Source organism: Dermochelys coriacea, chromosome 2, assembly GCF_009764565.3.
Source record: "Dermochelys coriacea isolate rDerCor1 chromosome 2, rDerCor1.pri.v4, whole genome shotgun sequence".
Lineage (NCBI taxonomy): Eukaryota > Metazoa > Chordata > Testudines > Dermochelyidae > Dermochelys > Dermochelys coriacea.
In genome coordinates this window covers 259,695,327-259,709,597 of record NC_050069.1, presented here as the reverse complement: position 1 = coordinate 259,709,597, position 14,271 = coordinate 259,695,327, and the positions used below count along the sequence as shown (strand labels likewise).

The window sequence follows — 14,271 nt, the reverse complement described above, 5'->3', positions numbered from 1 at the left end:
CCTTTACATTAACAGGTGTTTGGAGCAGGGAACCTTGCCTGCTTGCATGCTTTACAAAGGGACTTGTACACTTATTATGATAAATTATCAGGGATTAAATGACTGCAAAGGGTAACAGAGTTACACTGGGATTGCATTTGGCCCAATGATTGCATTCATTCCTCTAACAATCCTGTTGTTGCCTAAAATAGATTAATATGGCCTATGGCTCATGAATTATTATTCGTATTTCAGTAGAGCCTAGAAGCCCCAGTTATGGATCAGGACCCCATAGCACTAGGCGCTGTACAAACACAAAACAAAGATATTTTTGTTTTGTTTCAGAGTAGCAGCCGTGTTAGTCTGTATTCGCAAAAAGAAAAGGAGTACTTGTGGCACCTTAGAGACTAACAAATTTATTAGAGCATAAGCTTTCGTGAGCTACAGCGTGAGCTGTAGCTCACGAAAGCTTATGCTCTAATAAATTTGTTAGTCTCTAAGGTGCCACAAGTACTCCTTTTCTTAAAACAAAGATAGGGTCTCTGCATCAAAGAGATCAGACCAGCCAGGCTTGTATACAGAAAGAGAATGCAATTTTGCATGGGCATTTCTGTGCTTTTTTCCACACACCCCCAAACCTCCCACTGTTTAGCAGCGCTTTGCAGATTGCACACAACTTCTCAGATAGATCGAACAGATTAAAAAACATATTTAAGTTATTTATAGGGGAAAATATACAACGATCTCACTAGCAAGGCTGGAAAAATTAAAGCACCATCTCATTACCGAAAATTACGCCGCTCTTGGAAAAAAGGAGGGGTGGGAAATTTCGGTGGATTGAGAACCGTGTCCTGCCTCCAAAAGAGGCGTCCACCTGAAATGCTCTGCAGAGCTCCAGAAGTTTAACAACCCCGCCCCTCACCATGACAGAATTGCCGTGGCCTGCTTAGCAGAAAACTTGGAGATGCATTTCTCAGTGTTAACATTAGGGTTACCGCGGGTGGGGACCGAACAAGATCCTGAGCGCTCCCGAATGCGTCCCAGGCCTTCCAGCAGCCGCGGCTTTTCCTGGCCCTTCATTATTCGTGCAACTAGTTCCCACCCAGGGGACACAGACATGCAGGAGGCCGGCAATCCAAGTGTGCGTAGGTGTGTGTATGTGTGCTTCTGTGCGTGTGGGAATAACACCATAACTTTGAATAATGACACATGAATGGAAAACCCATGGCTGGGGAGGAAGGGGGGGTGAAAAAGGCTCGGGGGGGAGAGAAAGAGACACAGGAGCAGACCTATGCAAGGACCTGGGGGCGGGGGGGAGAGAAGAAAGAGACACAGGAGCGGACCTATGCAAGGACCGGGGGGCAGGGGGGAGAGGGAAGAAAGAGACACAGGAGCGGACCTATGCAAGGACCCGGGGGGGGGGGAGAGGGAAGAAAGAGACACAGGAGCGGACCTATGCAAGGACCGGGGGGGGGGGGAAGAGGGAAGAAAGAGACACAGGAGCGGACCTATGCAAGGACGGGGGGGGGGAAGGAAGAAAGAGACACAGGAGCGGACCTATGCAAGGACCGGGGGGGGGGGGGGAAGGAAGAAAGAGACACAGGAGCGGACCTATGCAAGGACCGGGGGGGGGGGAAGGAAGAAAGAGACACAGGAGCGGACCTATGCAAGGACCGGGGGGGGGGGGGGGAAGGAAGAAAGAGACACAGGAGCGGACCTATGCAAGGACCGGGGGGGGGAGGGAAGAGAGACACAAGAGGCCTATGCAAGGGGGGGGTGGGAGGAGAAAGAGACACAGGAGCGGACCTATGCAAGGCCGGGGGGGGGGAAGGAAGAAAGAGACACAGGAGCGGACCTATGCAAGGCCGGGGGGGTGGGGAAGGAAGAGACACAGGAGCGGACCTATGCAAGGACCGGGGGGGAGGGAAGGGAAGAAAGAGACACAGGAGCGGACCTATGCAAGGACGGGGGGGGGGAGGAAGAAAGAGACACAGGAGCGGACCTATACAAGGACCGGGGGGGGGAGGGGGGGAGAAAGAGACACAGGAGCGGACCTATGCAAGGACCCGGGGGGGGGAGAGGGAGGGAGAAAGAGACACAGGAGTGGACCTATGCAAGGACCCGGGGGGAGGGGGAGAGAAAGAGACACAGGAGCGGACGTATGCAAGGACCGGGGGGGGGGAGGGAAGAAAGAGACACAGGAGCGGACCTATGCAAGGACCGGGGGGGGGGGGGGAGGGAGAGACACAGGAGCGGACCTATGCAAGGACCGGGGGGGGGAGGGAAGAAAGAGACACAGGAGCGGACCTATGCAAGGACCGGGGGGGGGAAGGGAAGAAAGAGACACAGGAGCGGACCTATGCAAGGACCGTGGGGGGGGAGGGAAGAAAGAGACACAGGAGCGGACCTATGCAAGGACCGGGGGGGGGGGGGGGGGGAGAGGGGAGAAAGAGACACAGGAGCGGACCTATGCAAGGACCCGGGGGGAGGGGGAGAGAAAGAGACACAGGAGCGGACCTATGCAAGGACCGGGGGGGGGGAGGGAAGAAAGACACAGGAGCGGACCTATGCAAGGACCGGGGGGGGGGGGAGGGAAGAAAGAGACACAGGAGCGGACCTATGCAAGGACCGGGGGGGGGGGGGGGGGAAGAAAGAAAGAGACACCGGAGCGGACCTATGCAAGGACCGGGGGGGGGGGGGGGAAGAAAGAAAGAGACACAGGAGCGGACCTATGCAAGGACCGGGGGGGGGGGGGGGGGAGAAAGAGACACAGGAGCGGACCTATGCAAGGACCGGGGGGGGGGAGGGAAGGGAAGAAAGAGACACAGGAGCGGACCTATGCAAGGGACCGAGGGGGGGGGGAGAGGGGGAGAGAGAAAGGACACAGGAGCGGACCTATGCTATCCCGGACCGAGTGGGGGGAGGGAAGGGAAGAAAGGAAGGACACATGGATCGGACCCTATGCAAGGATCGGGGGGGGGGGGAGGAAAGAGACACAGGGAGCGGATCCTATGCAAGGATTCGGGGGGGGGGGGCTAAAGAAAGAGACACAGGAGGGGACACTATGCCAAGGACCGGGGGGGGGGGGGGGGAAATGAAAGAGACACAGGAGCGGACCTATGCAAGGATCGGGGGGGGGGGGTGGGAAGAAAGAGACACAGGAGCGGACCTATGCAAGGACCGGGGGGGGAGGGAAGGGAAGAAAGAGACACAGGAGGGGACCTATGCAAGGACGGGGGGGGGGGGGGGAAGAAAGAGACACAGGAGCGGACCTATGCAAGGACGGGGGGGGGGGGGGGAAGAAAGAGACACAGGAGCGGACCTATGCAAGGCGGGGGGGGGGGGGAAGAAAGAGACACAGGAGCGGACCTATGCAAGGACGGGGGGGGGGGGGAAGAAAGAGACACAGGAGCGGACCTATGCAAGGACCGGGGGGGGGGAAGAAAGAGACACAGGAGCGGACCTATGCAAGGACCGGGGGGGGGGGGGGAAGAAAGAGCCACAGGAGCGGACCTATGCAAGATCGGGGGGGGGGGGAAGAAAGAGACACAGGAGCGGACCTATGCAAGGATCGGGGGGGGGGGGAGAAAGAAAGAGACACAGGAGCGGACCTATGCAAGGACGGGGGGGGGGGGAAGAAAGAGACACAGGAGCGGACCTATGCAAGGACGGGGGGGGGGGAAGAAAGAGAACAGGAGCGGACCTATGCAAGGACGGGGGGGGGGGAAGAAGAGACACAGGAGCGGACCTATGCAAGGACCGGGGGGGGAGGGAAGGGAAGAAAGAGACACAGGAGCGGACCTATGCAAGGACCGGGGGGGGGGGGAGAAAGAGACACAGGAGCGGACCTATGCAAGGACCGGGGGGGGGGGGAGAAGAAAGAGGACACAGGAGCGGACCTATGCAAGACGGGGGGGGGGGGGAAGAAGAAAGAGACACAGGCGCGGACCTATGCAAGGACGGGGGGGGGGAAGAAAAGAAGAAAGAGACACAGGAGCGGACCTATGCAGGACGGGGGGGGGGGGGAAGAAGAAAGAGGACACAGGAGCGGAACCTATGCAAGGACGGGGGGGGGGGAAGAAAGAGACACAGGAGCGGACCTATGCAAGGACGGGGGGGGGGGGGGAGAGAGAGAAAGAACACAGGAGCGGACCTATGCAAGGACCGGGGGGGGGGGGGGGGAGAAAGAGACACAGGAGCGGACCTATGCAAGGACGGGGGGGGGGGGGAAGAAAGAGACACAGGAGCGGACCTATGCAAGGACGGGGGGGCGGGGAAGAAAGAGACACAGGAGCGGACCTATGCAAGGACGGGGGGGGGGGGGGGAAGAAAGAGACACAGGAGCGGACCTATGCAAGGATCGGGGGGGGGGGGGAAGAAAGAGACACAGGAGCGGACCTATGCAAGGACGGGGGGGGGGGGGGAAGAAAGAGACACAGGAGCGGACCTATGCAAGGACCGGGGGGGGGGGAAGAAAGAGACACAGGAGCGGACCTATGCAAGGACGGGGGGGGGGAGAAAGAGACACAGGAGCGGACCTATGCAAGGACCGGGGGGGGAGGGAAGGGAAGAAAGAGACACAGGAGCGGACCTATGCAAGGACGGGGGGGGGGGAAGAAAGAGACACAGGAGCGGACCTATGCAAGGACGGGGGGGGGAAGAAAGAGACACAGGAGCGGACCTATGCAAGGACGGGGGGGGGGAAGAAAGAGACACAGGAGCGGACCTATGCAAGGACCGGGGGGGGGGGGGAAGAAAGAGACACAGGAGCGGACCTATGCAAGGACCGGGGGGGGGGGAAAGAAAGAGACACAGGAGCGGACCTATGCAAGGACCGGGGGGGGGGGAGAAAGAGACACAGGAGCGGACCTATGCAAGGACCGGGGGGGGGGGGAGAAAGAGACACAGGAGCGGACCTATGCAAGGACGGGGGGGGGGGGGGGGAAGAAAGAGACACAGGAGCGGACCTATGCAAGGATCGGGGGGGGGGGGACGAAAGAGACACAGGAGCGGACCTATGCAAGGACGGGGGGGGGGGGAAAGAAAGAGACACAGGAGCGGACCTATGCAAGGACCGGGGGGGGGGGAAGAAAGAGACACAGGAGCGGACCTATGCAAGGATCGGGGGGGGGGGGAAGAAAGAGACACAGGAGCGGACCTATGCAAGGACGGGGGGGGGCGCTTACCTCTTCTAGCGCCTCTCTCACACCTGGCGCGCCATAGCGAGCACCGCCTGCTGCTGCGGCAACAGCGAGAGGAGGAGGAAGCCGGCGGAACGGACCCAACGCGGCGCCCGGGCTCCGGATCAGACCATGCCTCCCCCGGGCCAGCGCCCACGCCACAGACGGCCCCAGCGCGGAGCTCGGCGCCCGACCCAGGGAGCCGGCGTGGGCAGGGCCGCCCCTGCTATGATCCCCGAGGGCAACGTGCGGAGGCTGCTGCAGGCGCCGCGCGGAAAGTCGCACGCGCGGGACGGGACGGGACAGAAGGCGGCGGGCGAGGAAACTTTGCAGCCAGTCGCGGCACAGCCGCCCGCGGGGGCGGGGCCGGAAGCGGTGACGCCGGGCAGCCCTGGCCAATGGGGCGGCGGCAGGGAGGCCGGCGGGCTCCGCCTGCGGGAGTTCGGTCCCGGCTGAGGGCTGCTCCCCTTGCAGTCGGGGGGGAGTCGGGCGGGGAAGGGGGCAGCGGGAGCAGAGCGCCGCCCTCTGGGCCCTGGGGTGGGTGGCCGCGCTGCAGCCAAGCCAAGCCCCCTCCGCACACCGATCAGTCCCATTCGGGTCAGCAAGCACTCAGGACCCGGGTCCTCGGAGCCTGCTGGGGGTCAGCGCCCAAGTCGCCCTGTGGCCCTGGTCCAGGCCAGTGTGGATTCAGCTCCAGCCTCTGGCCCGAGTCAGAAGGTCTGTGCAGTGCAGGATGGACACGTTAGCACGGCTGGGAGGCCCGGCTCCAGCAATTGGGAACCGGCGTTTGCAAGGCAACCTGGTTGCTCAACACAGGCTTGGAAACGGCGTCCCCAACCCTGCATCCCTGGGCTTACAATGCAGTGCAGAATGTTTCTAAATGGACAACCTACCCTCCTTCTCAATCACTGAAGGACCATCTCCACTCATTGATATATGTGCTTTCCACAACCAACTCTCCTTATACCTTTTCACCAGTGATGTACCCAACTACTTGGATGCTAATATCTAAACCGTATTCTTAAATTCACTCACCTAAATTTGGGTTACTGCTGATTATGCACTATATGTATCTTGACAGGTTTCAGCGTAGCAGCCGTGTTAGTCTGTATTCGCAAAGAGAAAAGGAGGACTTGTGGCACCTTAGAGACTAACAAATTTATTAGAGCATAAGCTTTCGTGAGCTACAGCTCACTTCATCGGATGCATGATGAATTTATGAATGCATCCGATGATGTGAGCTGTAGCTCACGAAAGCTTATGCTCTAATAAATTTGTTAGTCTCTAAGGTGCCACAAGTACTCCTTTTCTTTATATGTATCTTATAACTTTAAAAACAAACTTTGTATTTGTGGATAATAATCTAAGCACTATACCCAGATGTACAGACACTCTTTTCTCAACCTGTGTATTAAATAAATTTAACATTAGCTTTATTAATGTCAAAGGTGGCATTAAAGTCAGCTTTCTCTATCACAGCGACCACTGGGAGCATCTGGTCTTTCCGGCACAACATAGACCATAGGACTGACCCCAGCATCAGGCCCAATCAGAGCTTTCCAGATTAACTTATTTTTTAAAGTAGTCTTCTTAAAAGCTGAGAATTTCCTCCCTCTTCCTTCTCCCTCCCCCATCATTGGATTGGATTTAATTCATTTGGAAGTACTGATCAGTGTAGCAAAGGATAAATCTTGCCTCATCAGGCTTGCCAACCCTAAATGTTGAAATGTCACAAGCGAGACCAGCTGATCACAATTATGAGATGGGTTTAAAAATTAGCAATGTGAGGGATACATTTTTACCCTCTGGGTTTTGAGCCTTTAGAGGTGGCATTTCCCAACTTTTCTCTGCAGCCATTAAGGCTAGAAACTTTAGGCTGCCATTGATTTAAAGGGGCCCAGGATTTCACCCAGACTTCTTTTTATTAGCGGGAAGGGGGAGGGAGGAAAGCTGAAATTCTGATGCAAGCACCTGACTCCAGGAGTTGGGGCTTTAAGAAAGACACCAAATATTGCAAGAGTTGGCAGTGCTGCAACATACAAACTGTTCATCACCCCAAGCAGTTGGCCTCATTATAACTCACTTCTGTAACCAGGCTTTTCTGCATGACAAATGCCAGAAGTTGTGGGGGTTGGGTTGTTTCATTTGCTTTGGTTTTGGTTCACTTACTTTGCGGCCTGATTCTCGGTTATCCCGTCCTGGTACTTGCAGCAAGGAGGGGGTGTCACAGATTGCTTTAACATGCTGCTGCATAACCAGTATTCTGGGGCTTTTGCAGGGCTTGCCTGGCCCAGGTATAAGTGTGAGCAGCCTCAAGGCTGCCCAAACTTACACTGTGCTTCCCCAGGCTCCTTTGTGACCCCCCCCCCCCGTTTAAAGGCAATTTTACGTGGGCCTACAGAGTCTGCTGTGGTTTAAGGGTGAAATTCACCCCTGTACAGAGCGGCCACCGCAAAGCCTATAGGTTTGAATCCTACCTATGATCTCTGAGTTAAAGAAGGACTTCAGTGAGGTGAAGTCTTTGGACTCAATTTCACTCTAACTGGATGGATGAGGGAGAGAAAGGACAAATGTAAGGGATAAAGCTTCTAAAAATACACTTGCTGATCACTTCCCAGCCACCCTCCTCCCCACCACCCTGGCAAAATCTTAAAGCTGGCCCCATATTCCTTAGGTTTTTAAATGATTAGTTGCTGAGAGAAGGCAAGTGTCATTGTCTGTAAAGGTAATAGAAGCACAAACCAAGGAGCTCTCCAGAGAGATTCACATCTCACAATCTAGTGTATAATTGCAATGACCTATTCATAGAATCCATAGAAACCCTTTTTTGTATACCAAACAACAGGGCCTGGCTCCAGCCCAAATCACTGTGTTTCCTCACTCCATAAAGGATTTTACTAGACCAAGTGAGGTCTCGGTGTAATCACATAGTTTTTCCCGCTTGCACAGTATTTATGGAGCTTACGGGGGAGATTTCCAGTGAGACTGAACTGTTGCTGGAGTCAACCCTGATTCCAGCTTGCCCTGTCATCTTGAGCAGCGATGTAAGAATCTCCTAAACCACCTGGCTTTGGGAAGGAGATTGCCCCAATCTGCGCCTTTGCTCTCACGCCTGCGGCTTCTACTGTTGAGTTATTAGAATGTTACATTTCAAATGGTTTGGCTCCCATCCATCGGGGATGTGTGTGAGGAATTCACATGCTGCAGCCACACACATTTATTTCATAGATCACACACGAACTGGGCACAGAATCCTGATTCTTGAGCTTCAAAGACATAAGCTACTGAGCAAAAAGATCTCCCTCAGCTAGTAGCAGCAGGAGGTCCTTTAGTCTTGTTGGGATCTAGCCACTAGAGAGTTACAGCATTCTGTCACCCTCTCACATACATGAAGACAGGGCATTATGTCCAGCCACTGGATTCAGGGAATCTTATTGGCTGCTCTGATCTGGAATTACTTTCAGCGTGATCCTAACTCTCCTACCGTTGACATCAATGGGAGTTTTATCATTGACTTCACTGGAAGCGGAGTTAGGCCAGCACTGAGTACGGTTGAAAATCCCATCCAGGTGATTATTCTCTTGGGAGCCTCTTTAATGCTTGGAAAATGCACCTAGGGGCATGACACAATGCAAGATTAGGGTATTTCAGTTCCTGGATGGTGGAAGTACCATAAGACGACCAGCATCCAGTGCTTCACTGGTGTAAATCAGTATGGAGGCAGCGTGGCTTAATGGACAGAGCACTGGGCTAGGGCACCTATTCCTGCTTCTGCAGGGTGACCCTGGGCCAGTCACTGCTCTGCTCTGTGCCTCAATTCCCCCATCTGTACAATGGGGGGTAATGATTCTGATCTCCTTTGTAAAATGGTTTGTGCTCTTGTATGGTGTTTTTCATCAGTAGATCTAGGTGATAACAACTTCAGCATCACTCCAGCGGATCAATGGAGCTGTGCTGATTTTAACCAACTGCGGAGCTGGCCTCTGATCTAGTGTTATTCTGTGCCAATTAATTGCTTGTTGTGGGATTTATAAAGCCTAGAAGAAGCATAAACACAAATATAAAGGCTTAATGTGTAGGTTAATTAAAATAAATGGAGTACTTGTGGCACCTTAGAGACTAACAAAGACTAACTAAGGTGCCAGAAGTACTCCTTTTCTTTTTTGCGAATACAGACTAACACGGCTGCTACTCTGAAACCTGTTAATTAAAATATTTCGGTGCAGTTGGCATGCAATACCACTGATTCATATCAATCAACAATAATAGCCTTCTCCACATTTACATAGAGAGGATAATATTACAAACATTGGACTGGCAATGTTGTTGAGAACAACTACATTGTTTTATTTATACTTCCCCCCCTTTTTGATGTGACCGTTAACATTTAACTACATTGGGGAGTAGATATTTGGTTTTATTCAACTTTATCTGACTCCTACTATTTTGGGCTATATTTGGGTTTCTGTGTGACATGAATACATGGCCCAGAGATCACTGACCAGATTCCAGTGACCCTAAATACACTCAGCCTAACCTAAAATTCTCCCATGCTTTCTATTGAATACAATATCCGTTTTCAACTCCTGTCCTAAACTGTGGTATAGTGCAGCTCTGGCTGTGGACAGCTGTCAGGCTTTCTTCCATAGAGGGTGCTGTGTGTCAGTGGTCAGTGAAATCCTCCCTAGACTTAGGTTGTAAAGTGCCTTGAATTTCTCTGTTACAAACGATGCTGTATACCTGTAATAGTTTGTTATCACTTAGTAAGTAAGCCTATTGGAGGAAACTTTCACTTACCTTGATTTTTTTTTAAATACAGAAGTATTTATTTCACAGGACAGTATTCCTGAGTGAAAACACAGCCTGAAGTGAGATTTTAGATAGTAAATTCTAAATTCTCTCACTGTGGTGTAGTTGCTATCCCTTTCATGGCCATATAATCCAGTCCAGGATTTAGGAAGATACCCGGCAGCATGGGATGTGTTCAGTTAGCATTACAGGGTCCTGTTTGCATCAGTCAGCCTCAGTACAGACTCTTCATTCTATTTACTGTATGCATTCACCCACCTTCCCATTAACAGTAGAAAGCTGAGCTCCTGTAGGTGTCAAGATACAAAACCTGGAGGGGTTAATGTGACACATACAGGAAGATAACAAAAAGGTAATTGCCAATAGCTATGAACCGGCTCAAACAGCTCAGCTCTTCAGTCCATTTCCATTATCTCCTATGCCCTGGGTCAAATTCACCCACGCTGGGTGTAACTCCCCTGAGATCGACTGCATGACTACAATGAAGGGATTTGCTCCCATGTGCGTATTGCACATGCAATAAGGGCTGAGAGTAGCATTCCATGCTGCCTCTGGTCCACGACTTGCAAACCACTTATCTGCATGGACCAACCACAAGGGAATTCAATGCCAAAAGGGGCAGAGTGAAAATGGGAAGAGCTTGTCCATTGGGACTGCTAAACTAACCGCATAAGGGATCATTTTTCAAAGACCCTCCCACATACAGCAGAATCCTTTGAAGAACGCTTATAAGGGCTTCATTTTATGTATTAGTCAGAGTTCTGCTGGTAAAAATGTGCTGGACTGAAAGCCCTAGGTCATTATATGGTCTATCTCTCTAGGCACAAATCAGGTACAGCATGGACCTTTCAGCCAGGGCCAGGTCTAGCTCAGAACACTATGGATTTTAGCCAGGGCCACAACTAGCAGTATGGAAATACCATGAGGAAGACTCTCCTTGTGGCAATTGCAGCTGGGATTATGTGCAAAGAGGCCCAGAATCCCAGGGAATAGTCTGGATTTCTAGCCTAAGTTTACAGCTCCCCAGGAAGTTCAGAGAAGCATCTGAACACTTTTCTAAACAAAGCCCCAAACTTTGAACCTCTTGAATTTGACCCATCACTTGTAGTAACTGGACAGCGTCCAGGCTAGCAATGGAACTGCAGAAAAAGTCCAGATCTAGATTTAAATGTCTTGGTTGAGCTGACCGTTGACTTAAATGAAGCTACACCAATTTACAACAGCTGAGAATCTGGTTCAGTCTCTTCAAACCTTGTCCTGATGTGAAAGTTAGTCAGCTCACATAAGGTTAGTTGAAGTCACGTGTTATAATTATTTCACTGGAGTTAGTTGCCTCTTTGGTCAATAACTTGCACCCAATACCCTCTTCCTGCTGAGGATGCTGGTAGTATAGGTCTTCTGGTACATTCATATTCTTCTGACCTGAGATGATCTATTTGAGTGCAGCCACTAGACCTACATTTTTTATTTCATCCCAAACACGCACATTGGCTCACACAGTGGAACTGAGGTGGCTGCACTGAAGTCATTGAAACTACGCTGATTTACACCAACTGAGGGCCTGTCCTATTGGCTTTAAATCCCTCTGCATGCTGTACCCTGTCACACAGAAATCTGCAGATTTTCCTCTGCATCTATCCTGAGGGGGAGAGAAATCACAGAAACAATGAAAACCTGACTGTTTACATATGTTTTGTTTTATAAATGGACTTGTATAGAAAGTTGCAGCCCTGCTCCACAGACGGCGAGCATAGATCTCTTATCACGAAAGCCATATGTCTTGGTTTCCTCATCTGTAGTAACATACGAGCAGCAGCAGTTTGGTCATGAGGAAGCTGGATGTAACCCACTCAGCATACGGCATTAGGAAAGATTTTGGTTGAAGCAACAGTTCAATACAGCACAGTTTTGTTCTCTGTAGTGTCACACACCCACAGGATATTCCACTGCACAGTCAATTGCAGCTGTGACTGGGGACACTCACTCTCGTGAGCCCCTCCTTTCGCTTGGGTGCGAACCTGCACTCTCTCTGCTCCCAGCGCCCCCTGTCGGTTACTAAGCTCATCAGGTGGGTCTTCAGTGGCTCCCCCCTCCAGCCAAGTCTCACTCACGCAGTGTGTGAACAAACAAACCCCTTCCAGGGGAAAAGGTCAAACCGGGCCTGTTTCTGTGCCCTTGTTAAAGCCTTTAGGCCTGTTTTAAGTCCATGCCGGCTTTGGCAGAGAGCAAGGGCCCAAGGGCTTTCTCCAGCCAGGTCACTTCTTGAAGTTCAGTTCCCTTCCAGGGACAACGAAGTTCAAACGAATGGTTAGCCATCTTCAGCCCCGTCTTTGAGCCCTGTAAATTCCAGCCCTGTGCTTGGGCTTCTAAATGAAACGTTGTCCCCTTCTCAGGGCTTTGGCCACTCTGCCAGTGACGGGGGGGGGGGGAAACCTGGGCCTGCCCCCTACTCAGGGTCCCAATCCAGGGACCCTACAAATAGCAGCCTTGTGCTGCTTCCTTTAATAATTGCCGCTTCTATTCCCGGGCCACTTCCCACGAAGCCTTTACCTTAGGGTTAGGGTCCTTGGGTTCTTGGTCTGTTCCTGGCTTGAGCTGGGTCTCTCCCAGGCCTCCTCGCCTGGAGAGTTTCAAAGCCTTCCACTCCCTCCTCACCCTTCTGATCCCAGCCAGCAACTGACTAGCTCAGCCCCTGCAGCACCTTTTACCTGAGCCTGTTATGCTTTGGCTGCTTCCCTGCAGCTTTTCTAGGCAAGCCTGGAAGACCCCACTTCACTGCTCCTTTTCTGGGGAGGGGTGTGGTAGGACTGCAAGGCCTCCAGCCAGGGGTCACAAAGGACCTGGAACACCCTGTCACATACCTCAGAAAGGATTGGGGTGGGGTTGCCAATTTTGGTTGAATGTATTTTTGGAGGTGTCATCACATGACAATCTTTAATTAAAGATTCGTCTCCAGGAATTAAAGATTCTAGGATAATCCTGGAGGGTTGCCAACCCTAGGTACTATTGAGGATAACGTCCCCTCCTATCCAGTCTTTTTCCCTTCTTAGGGTCTCCTCTCTGAGACCTCTGTGCCTGGAAAGCTTATAACAATCATTGCCCCTTTGAGTCTGGGTTCCCTCTCAGGCCTCTGTACCTGGAGAGCTATTAGTATTCTCTGCCCTGGTTTCTCAGCATCCTCTCTCCTAGGCCTCTTGTCTGGAAAGTCTTTCGTTTCCCGCAGGGTCTGAGTTCCCACTGCAGTCTGATTCACTTTAGTGTTTATCCCTATGTCTGCCTGGGCATTCTCTGTCCCAGTTATTTCATGTGTTAGCTCCTTCCTAGCCACTACTGGGAGTGTGGAATGACCCCCTGCCAGGTCCATGATCATCACCGCCACATCTCCAGTCTCCAGACACCCCCTCCTTTTTTCTATCTCTCTGGGGTCCCCTTCTTTTCTCTGGTTGCCACTCATTTCTCTAAGAGGACAATGTGGTTTTAAATGCCCTGCCATCCTACAGGCAAAACATATCTCTGCTGCCCTTGCTTTGGCAGTGGGCAGAGTATCCCTTGGAGCCCGTTCAGTACTTCTCATGCCCTGAGTCACCCTTGCCATCACTGTTCATATAGAGGCAGGTACTTCAGATATGTCCAAGTTACCCACAGGCATAGCATGTTCTCAACTGGACTCATTCCTCTTAGGCTCTGCAGAAGTTTGTGGCTCTTCCTGAAGTTCACTCCAGCAACTCTGTCTTCTTCCCCTGGCTCACCTGAGGGCAAGCCCTTCTTGAGTGTCCCAATCTGTCCATATCCATAATATCTCCTTGGCCAGGCTTCAGGCCTCCATCCAACTAGACCTCTCTTGTGTACCCAGTACCTGTAACCATTGCTGCTTCTTTCCTGCAGGATCCGTAAGAGGCATTGCTGCTGTTCCTCTAGGCTGGCAGGCCACTGTTGCAGCTTGCAGTGTGGCTAAAACTGCAACTCTGTTGGCAGGCCCATCCAGCCCCTTCCCTTTTGATGTCTATGATGGCCAGGCTTATTTGGGTGCTGTCATGCCCAGTACATCCAGTCACAGAAGCCCATATCTTAGCAACCTTCTGCTAGAGATGTAACAGAACTGCAAAACTTGAATTTGGATCTGAATTTACAATCTGATTTCCAGAGGTGCGGAGTTGCTGTCCCTCTCTTTCAAGTAAATGGGAGCTGTAGGGACTCGGCACCTCTGAAAATTAGGCTACCTAATTTCATATCCTATGGGCAGTTGTCCAACCAATTTGAACTCCCCTTTAAATCTGCAGGCAGACAGAGGCAGAGAAGGCCT

General features: G+C 52.2%; 1 protein-coding gene across 4 annotated transcripts in view; it reads right to left on the bottom strand.

The window, feature by feature from the left end:
* Nucleotides 1–5,521, bottom strand: part of LOC119851757 (mitogen-activated protein kinase kinase kinase 3-like) — a 129,607-nt gene extending 124,086 nt beyond the window's left edge. The window contains exon 1 of one of the 4 annotated variants that reach the window (XM_038392077.2): nucleotides 5,166–5,521. The gene's annotated coding sequence lies outside the window, so the exon portion shown is untranslated. The remainder of the gene's footprint in view (nucleotides 1–5,165) is intronic. The other 3 variants (XM_043509727.1, XM_043509731.1, XM_043509721.1) reach the window with 3 other exon arrangements.
* Nucleotides 5,522–14,271: the final 8,750 nt, after the last annotated feature.